This window comes from Schistocerca serialis, chromosome 1, assembly GCF_023864345.2.
Source record: "Schistocerca serialis cubense isolate TAMUIC-IGC-003099 chromosome 1, iqSchSeri2.2, whole genome shotgun sequence".
NCBI lineage: Eukaryota > Metazoa > Arthropoda > Insecta > Orthoptera > Acrididae > Schistocerca > Schistocerca serialis.
In genome coordinates this window covers 911,163,797-911,173,716 of record NC_064638.1, presented here as the reverse complement: position 1 = coordinate 911,173,716, position 9,920 = coordinate 911,163,797, and the positions used below count along the sequence as shown (strand labels likewise).

Sequence of the window (9,920 nt, the reverse complement as noted above, 5' to 3'; positions counted from 1 at the left end):
ACTAGATCATTTATATATATTGTAAACAGCAACGGTCCTATCACACTTCTCCGTGGTATTCCGGATATTACCTTTACACCTGTTGATTTAGTTCCGTTAAGAGCGATGTGTTAAGTTCTATCTGCAATAAAGTCTTGAATCCAATCGCAGGTCTGCTCCGATACTCCGTAAGCCCAATTTTTTTTCATTAAACGGCAAAGCGGGACGGTGTCAAATGCCTTACTGAAATCAAGGAGCACGGCATCAATCTGAGCGCCGTTGTCCACTGCGCTGTGGATCTCATGGAGGAAACAGCGAGCTGGGTTTCGCAGGACCTCTGTTTGTGGAATCCATGTTGATTTTTATAGAGGAGATGTTCATTTTCCAAAAACGTCACAATTCTTCAGCATAAAACATGTTTCATAATTCTACAACAAATTGACGTCAACGATATAGGTCTATCATTTTGTGGATCTGTCTTACGGTCTTTCTCAAAACTGAGAATGAACTGCGCTTTTTTCCAGTCGTTAAGTACCTTTCGTTGCTCAAGCGATCTGCGATAAATTACTGCTAGAAGGGGAGCAAGTTCTTTCGCATAATCTTCTTAGGTATCTCATCTGGTCCTGAAGCCTTTCCGCTACTAGACGATTGTAGCTGCGTTTCAATTTCGCGATCTGTTATCTCAGTATCTGCCATTTCGTTGTTCGTACGACGATTGAAAGGAGCGACAGTGTTACGATCTTCTGCAGTGAAAAAATTTCGGACGACCGAATTCAGCATTTCGAGCTTGTCTCTGTCATCTTCCGTTTCGGTGCCGGGGTGGTCGTTGAGAGAATGAGTAGATGGTTTGACCCACTTGTTCAATTCTACTGGTGGACATCAGTTTAATTATTACCCTGCAGATGAAGGTGACGAAGTCAGCCCTAAGTATTTAAAATATTTGGCAAGTAGAGGCCTTAGTTTTATATTTGTAATGAATGTGTGCTCAGTTGTGTTCGATAACTGTGTACCGAATGGGATTGGCAATGCTACTAAGAAAATCATCGTCTGCTATTGTAGCACTTCCACTAAGCATGTACACTATTGGCCATTAAAATTGCTACACCAAGAAGAAATGCAGATGATAAACGGGAATTCATTGGACAAATATATTATACTAGAACTGACATGTGATTACATTTTCACGCAACTTGGGTGCATAGATCCTGAGAAATCAGTACCCAGAACAACCACCTCTGGCCGTAATAACGGCCTTGATACGCCTGGGTATTGAGTCAAACAGAGCTTGGATGGCGTGTACAGGTACAGCTGCCCATGCAGCTTCAACACGATAGCACAGTTCATCAAGAGTAGTGACTGGCGTATTGTGACGAGCCAATTGCTCGGTCACCATTGGCCAGACGTTTTCAATTGGTGAGAGATTTGGAGAACGTGCTGGCGAGGGCAGCAGTCGAACATTTTCTGTGTCCAGAAAGGCCCGTACAGGACCTGCAACATGCGATCGTGCATTATCCTGCTGAAATGTAGGGTTTCGCAGGGATCGAATGAAGGGTAGAGCCACGGCTCGTAACACATCTGAAATGTAACGTCCACTGTTCAAAGTGCCGTCAATGCGAACAATAGGTGACCGAGACGTGTAACCAATGGCACCCCATACCATTACGCCGGGTGATACGCCAGTATGGCGATGACGAATACACGCTTCCAATGTGCGTTCAGCGCGATGTCGCCAAACACGGATGCGAACATCGTGATGCTGTAAACAGAACCTGGATTCATCCCAAAAAATGACGTTTTGCCATTCGTGCACCCAAATTCGTTGTTGAGTACACCATCGCAGGCGCTCTTGTTTGTGATGCAGCGTCAAGGGTAACCGCAGCCACGGTCTCCGAGCTGATAGTCCATGCTGCTGGAAACGTCGTCGAACTGTTCGTGCAGATGGTTGTTGTCTTTCAGACGTCCCCATCTGTTGATTCAGGGATCGAGACGTGGCTGCACGACCCGTTACAGCCATGCGGATAAGATGCCTGGCATCTCGACTGCTAGTGATACGAGGCCGTTGGGATCCAGCACGGCGTTCCGTATTACCCTCTAGAACCCACCGATTCCATGTTCTGCTAACAGTCATTGGATCTCGACCAACGCGAGCAGCAATGCCGCGATACGATAAACCGCAATCGCGATAGGCTACAATCCGACCTTTATCAAAGTCGGAAACGTGATGGTACGCATTTCTCCTCCTTACACGAGGCATCACAACAACGTTTCACCAGGCAAGGTCGGTCAACTGCTGTTAGTGTATGAGAAATCGATTGGAAACTTTCCTCTGTCAGCACGTTGTCGGTGTCGCCACTGGCGCAAACCTTGTGTGAATGCTCTGAAAAGCTAATCATTTTCATACCACAGCATCTTCTTCCTGTCAGCTAAATTTCGTGTTTGTAGCACGTCATCTTCGTGGTGTAGCAGTTTTAATGACCAGTAGTGTATGAGAACGTAGGTCATCTTTAATTGATGGAGTAATACAGCAAAATGAAAACTAGAGGGTCATGGTGCCAACAAATGTAACGGCATTGCTGGTTAGAGCACCTCGAAGGACACGTTCAGCCACCTAGGCGGAAAAATTTTTCCATTTTTCGCGCACAGTGGCACTTTTTCTTCGTGAATTGTGAGAACTGTGTGTTTCAGTGATTCTGATTGGTGCAGGTGACTGTAGTGGGTGTAGGTAGGTTGATGTCTTGGTTGTGTCGGGTGACGATGAGAGAAAGGGGGGGGGGGTGAAACTCGACACCGGGGCATAGCCTACTCCTCTCCAGTATCACCAAGGCGACTACGGAGGTAAATATCCCCATCCGACGGACGGACCACCATCAACAGTATCACTTCCGCTCGTTTCATGAGACACTGAGGAGTGGTTGGGAATCTAAACCAGAACATTGGCATAAAGACTGGTGAATAGGGATTTTACGCCACCACTCCTCCCAATGGCAAAGGGAAGACAGCCAACAGCACGTGATGTTTCCAAGCGGTTACCCATAGAAGTACTGGCCACACCCGACATTGCTTAACTTCGGTGATCTGACGAGAACCAGTGCAGTCAACGAGGCATGACCGGTGGTGTTTTTTCAGTGGGAAAGTACTGTAGTGGGAAACATTAATGACCGAATCAAAGTAGTGCATGTGTGACAGTGCTACAAAAGCTGAATTGGACACAAAATACGCATTGCATATGTCAGTTCTCGCTTCAGAGCACCCATATGAAGGCCGCTATATCAAAATCCAGAAGCCAAACTACCAAGCAAGAAAGTAAGTAATAATACACTCCTGGAAATTGAAATAAGAACACCGTGAATTCATTGTCCCAGGAAGGGGAAACTTTATTGACACATTCCTGGGGTCAGATACATCACATGATCACACTGACAGAACCACAGGCACATAGACACAGGCAACAGAGCATGCACAATGTCGGCACTAGTACAGTGTATATCCACCTTTCGCAGCAATGCAGGCTGCTATTCTCCCATGGAGACGATCGCAGAGATGCTGGATGTAGTCCTGTGGAACGGCTTGCCATGCCATTTCCACCTGGCGCCTCAGTTGGACCAGCGTTCGTGCTGGACGTGCAGACCGCGTGAGACGACGCTTCATCCAGTCCCAAACATGCTCAATGGGGGACAGATCCGGAGATCTTGCTGGCCAGGGTAGTTGACTTACACCTTCTAGAGCACGTTGGGTGGCACGGGATACATGCGGACGTTGGAACAGCAAGTTCCCTTGCCGGTCTAGGAATGGTAGAACGATGGGTTCGATGACGGTTTGGATGTACCGTGCACTATTCAGTGTCCCCTCGACGATCACCAGTGGTGTACGGCCAGTGTAGGAGATCGCTCCCCACACCATGATGCCGGGTGTTGGCCCTGTGTGCCTCGGTCGTATGCAGTCCTGATTGTGGCGCTCACCTGCACGGCGTCAAACACACATACGACCATCATTGGCACCAAGGCAGAAGCGACTCTCATCGCTGAAGACGACACGTCTCCATTCGTCCCTCCATTCACGCCTGTCGCGACACCACTGGAGGCGGGCTGCACGATGTTGGGGCGTGAGCGGAAGACGGCCTAACGGTGCGCGGGACCGTAGCCCAACTTCATGGAGACGGTTACGAATGGTCCTCGCCGATACCCCAGGAGCAACAGTGCTGGGAAGTGGCGGTGCGGTCCCCTACGGCACTGCGTAGGATCCTACGGTCTTGGCGTGCATCCGTGCGTCGCTGCGGTCCGGTCCCAGGTCGACGGGCACGTGCACCTTCCGCCGACCACTGGCGACAACATCGATGTACTGTGGAGACCTCACGCCCCACGTGTTGAGCAATTCGGCGGTACGTCCACCCGGCCTCCCGCATGCCCACTATACGCCCTCGCTCAAAATCCGTCAACTGCACATACGGTTCATGTCCACGCTGTCGCGGCATGCTACCAGTGTTAAAGACTGCGATGGAGCTCCGTATGCCACGGCAAACTGGCTGACACTGACGGCGGCGGTGCACAAATGCTGCGCAGCTAGCGCCATTCGACGGCCAACACCGCGGTTCCTGGTGTGTCCGCTGTGCCGTGCGTGTGATCATTGCTTGTACAGCCCTCTCGCAGTGTCCGGAGCAAGTATGGTGGGTCTGACACACCGGTGTCAATGTGTTCTTTTTTCCATTTCCAGGAGTGTAATTTGCAAGATGTCCCCGCGGTGCTAAGCCTCGATAAAAGTTTCTCAGTCTAGTCACTAGTCCGTGGAGAGTTATACAGGCGAGGTACAGCACAATTGGTCTTTCCTTCCCACTCGAGACTCCAAAGTTAAGTTATCCCTCCCTGGATCGTCTTAGTGAACAGACACTTTTAACTCCTCACGACCTGTTCCGTGCAGTTTTCTCGCTGATGTAGTTCTCTAGCGCTACTGGATTCTTTCGGAGATCGAAAAGGCTGTAAGTAAAAGTGTAGGTAGCTAATTTGCTTCAAATAAACATCGGGCTGCAGTTACGATGTATATATTCACAAGCACAGTATAACAGTTAACAATCACAACTATAGACACAAATGATTTTAAAATTACGTACAATTGAGAACATGGCTTGCACAGAGATACGGTCTGGATTGCGTTTTAATACTGACTGATGAACTTGGTGCGCAACAGAAACCTTCAGTACACTTCGTATAATTTCCGAGCTATTTGTACATGGTCAGTAGAATAATTATTGTCATTTGTTTCATGGCACTGTGGTACCAAAGCTTTAATGAAAGTTGGGCTCCCCCTAGTATTTAAGGGATCAATATGGGTTTTAATAATTGGTATTTAATAACAAAAATTTCTTAACTTCGTATCAGAACGTTGGTCGGCCCCTCGGGTTCAGAATCTTCGAGCAGGATTCCCTCTCCCAGGATACCCATAGGCGCCACACCACAGATCTACTTAGGTGCCACATGGCGAGTCTATTATCGCTGAGTGTGCTATGATCGTGGAAACCGCACTTAACTCGTCGCTATAGCATTATACACTGCTGCTCAAGAAAACGAGTTATACTGGTAATTGCAGCGTCCAAACACAATGTCAAAATTAGGAAACAAAATTTGTTGCAAATGAGAGGAACGTCACAAATTAATAATTTTGCTATAGGATTTCACGGCCTGCTGATATCTCCTACGGGATGGAAATAAAGATGTGGTAGTACTTTGTATCTGTGGCCACGTCCAAAGGTCTAAAAACAGTGACTGCATTTGAAGAACAGTAATAGCTGGTAAAATTGTTGTTTGATTGATACACTAGCGGTTTCGCTGCCTAAAGCCGCATCATCCGTTGCAGCCTACAAGGTGAAGAGAAATATACAATGTCTCAACTTTGTGGAATGTTAAAATTAACAAAGGTAATATCTAAAATATACTGGCAATGCTAAAAGCTCTTCGATGCATCCATCGCTTCTAATCAAGCTACAGTATTCAGTGAATATTATTTACGTTAAATTGACGAACGAAGGATGACAAAGATGTCATACGTTAACTTCTTTAGCATTGCTGGTGGGTGGATCATTTCGTTATAGACCCTTGTTTTAAGATTTATTTCCATCTAAAAGAAGAAAAATGTTTTCTATTTTCCCCACCCAACGCACCCACAAGCAGTTTTAACGAAGTTATTGGTTCACGTCATTGTAACCCTTCGCTCGCCAATGAAATGTAGATAATATTCACTGAGTAATATATCTTGACTAGGACCGATGGGTGCACCTACGACCTTTCAACATTATCAGTATATTTTAGATACTACAATTACTAATTTTAATAACCCAAAAAGTTGAGAGATTGTTCAAATGGCTTTGAGCACTATGCGACTTAACTTCTGAAGTCATCAGTCGCCTAGAACTTAGAACTAATTAAATCTAACTACCTACGGACATCACACACATCCATGCCCGAGGCAGGATTCGAACCTGCGACCGTAGCGGTCGCTCGGTTCCAGACTGTAGCGCCTAGATCCGCACGGCCACTCCGGCCGGCTGAGAGACTGTACATTGCTCTTTACCATGTAGGTTGAACCTGACTGTGTGGCTTTAGGCCGCGAAACCTGTTGTGTGTCAATAAAAAAACTGTCAGCGGATTTCTTGTTAACGTCATGCCCTTCAACATATGCGGATGCTCAGAATATAAAAAACACTTTGTCATAATAGGTTAAATAGATGGAAGTTCGTATCTTCTCACAAAACATTCCGTTTAGGAGATCAGAACTTTTAAAATAGAATTAAGACTCTTAAATTATTTTCTCTGAGATCATACATAATATTAGCATTGCGTGTGTTAAAAAATAGCTGTTGGGAGGAAGAAGTAATGATACCATTTGAGAGCTTAGTTTTTCCGGCTTGAAAAAAAGCTCGATAAAATTCTTAAGACAAAGTAAATAAGAAAGGAGTACCCACTTCAACAGAACCAATGCCAACAGCGTGGAGGACACTGCGCAGCATGCGCCTGTAATTGCATTCGTTACGTTTTAATGAGGCTGCCGGCAGTGTGCCGAGTGGGGATGGGGCAGGCGCTGCGTGTGACGTGGATCAAGATGGAAACTACAGCTGGCTTATGTAAGAGTAAATCCACTAGCACTGTATATTACATATCCATAGCCATGTGCCGTTGCCTAGGTGTAACGTCATTCATATCAAATGAAGACAGTAAAAATACAAAAGTACGTAATGTGTTGGGTAGTTCAACAGAAAAGCTGCTAAAGATTGTCACGAAACCAATTGCCAGATCAGTGGTTGCCGACCATGACTTGTATTCTTCCAGTGAAAGTTGCCAGATATGTGCTCTTCACTATGTCTCTCCTTACAGCCAAAGGCCACTAGACAGAAGAGACAAGAAAAAAGTTTGGTACTTGTACAGTCAAGCGCCTGCGAATCGCTTACTTTTGAAACTCGTGCTTCCAGCTGGCTGTGAGCTGCTTACCAGAACATGTCGCTAGGTTTTCACGCACCTTCTATATGAAATCGTTGTCCTGTATATATGAACCACTGCATTACACATTAAAAATCCGTGTTGTCTGTATGTTACCGCTCGTGCAGTTACAATACACGTTAAACACCACAGCATGTCAGCAATCCACAAACTGACCTTCTCTGGAAATAATGTCATACTTGACAAGCGTGTCAGTAATTACTCATCCAAATCGATAACTTTTTAAAATAAGAACGTGTTGCATAAGAGAGACCAATTAGAGAACTAGTAATAGCTCTGAGCACTATGGGACCTAACCTCTGAGGTCATCAGTCCCCTAGAACTTAGAACTAATTAAACCTAACTTACCTAAGGACATCACACACATCCATGCCCGAGGCAGGTTTCGAACCTGCGAGCGTAGCGGTCGCGCGGTTCCAGACTGTAGCGCCTAGAACCGCTCGGCCACCCCGGCCGGCAGAGAACTACTGATTTGTGAGACACCTGATGGGCTTCTTTCAGCTATTGTAATGTCCACGAGCTGGGAATAATAAAGTGACCTTACATGTACCTGTGGCCCAGTTGATCTATTTCACATTGTTAGTTTCTAGAAAAATGGCTCTGAGCACTATGGGACTTAACATCTGAGGTCATCAGTCCCCTAGAACTTAGAACTACTTAAACATAACTAACCTAAGGGCATCACACACATTCATGCTCGAGGCAGGATTCGAACCTGGGACCGTAGCAGTCGTGCGGTTCCGGACTGAAGCGCCTAGAACCGCTCGGCCACAGTGGCCGGCTAGTTTCTAGAACATGAATTATTCTGACTGTTTCCGGAGCTCACCGACAGATTCTGAGGAACGACAGACCACACAAAGAGGAACATTATAAGCTCATCAGAGAAAAATTAGTTACCCACTTAAAAGACCACACTGGTCACTTTGGAACGCTATAGATCAAGGGCGGCGGAGAATTCGGCTCACAAGCAATGCCCTGCCTCATGTGCCATATCGCTCAGACTAGCTGCACACTTCCCCTACCACAACGGAAGGCTGTCTGAGTGGGAGGAGGGGGATACTTAAGAAGCGCCATATTTTAATGGCAATGTGTTCGCATTATATAAGACTTGGTTTTCACATTTATCAACAACATAAATCACAAACAAAACATACCTTCAATATTGTTTAATTATTTTTGAAGTGCTGAAGACATAATATAACTTATGATCTGGTACAAGCTGTCAGATACATGGACAGATGCATACAATATTACAGATTTTCGCACTCAAGTTGCAACATAATCGTAGGTCTTTCATACGCAAATGTCGCTCGAAATATTATAAAACTTTTGTAACTCGTTACGCAGACGTGGAAACTCTGCCTGAGGAATACAGTATGGATGCCCTGGACAGTTTTAACGTAAAAGATTTTGTCTTTAAATGGGAATTACTTTACAGGTCAACCAGTTACATCTGCACTTGCGCAGCGGCGCTTTTAACTGGAACGGTAAGTGGCCTCGAAATGGCTTTAAAACAGATGTAAGAACGTTTAGAAAATTATGACTCTTAAAATGCGAGGTGTGCAATCCAATTCGGATGCTATAATTTTCGTTCCTATACTCTTTCATGAATTCATCAATAACAGGTTTCAAATCCAAAAATTGCCCCAGGTAGACCCCTTAACCGTACCAAGTTGCTTTTTATTACACTCCTGGAAATGGAAAAAAGCACACATTGACACCGGTGTGTCAGACCCACCATACTTGCTCCGGACACTGCGAGAGGGCTGTACAAGCAATGATCACACGCACGGCACAGCGGACACATCAGGAACCGCGGTGTTGGCCGTCGAATGGCGCTAGCTGCGCACCATTTTTGCACCGCCGCCGTCAGTGTCAGCCAGTTTGCCGTGGCATACGGAGCTCCATCGCAGTCTTTAACACTGGTAGCATGCCGCGACAGCGTGGACGTGAACCGTATGTGCAGTTGACGGACTTTGAGCGAGGGCGTATAGTGGGCATGCGGGAGGCCGGGTGGACGTACCGCCGAATTGCTCAACACGTGGGGCGTGAGGTCTCCACAGTACATCGATGTTGTCGCCAGTGGTCGGCGGAAGGTGCACGTGCCCGTCGACCTGGGACCGGACCGCAGCGACGCACGGATGCACGCCAAGACCGTGGGATCCTACGCAGTGCCGTAGGGGACCGCACCGCCACTTCCCAGCAAATTAGGGACACTGTTGCTCCTGGGGTATCGGCGAGGACCATTCGCAACCGTCTCCATGAAGCTGGGCTACGGTCCCGCACACCGTTAGGCCGTCTTCCGCTCACGCCCCAACATCGTGCAGCCCGCCTCCAGTGGTGTCGCGACAGGCGTGAATGGAGGGACGAATGGAGACGTGTCGTCTTCAGCGATGAGAGTCGCTTCTGCCTTGGTGCCAATGATGGTCGTATGCGTGTTTGGCGCCCTGCAGGTGA

At 46.9% G+C, this 9,920-nt stretch overlaps 1 pseudogene; it reads right to left on the bottom strand.

Moving 5' to 3' along the window:
- Positions 1–2,976: 2,976 nt before the first annotated feature.
- On the bottom strand, positions 2,977–3,095 carry LOC126427082 (5S ribosomal RNA; annotated as a pseudogene).
- Positions 3,096–9,920: the final 6,825 nt, after the last annotated feature.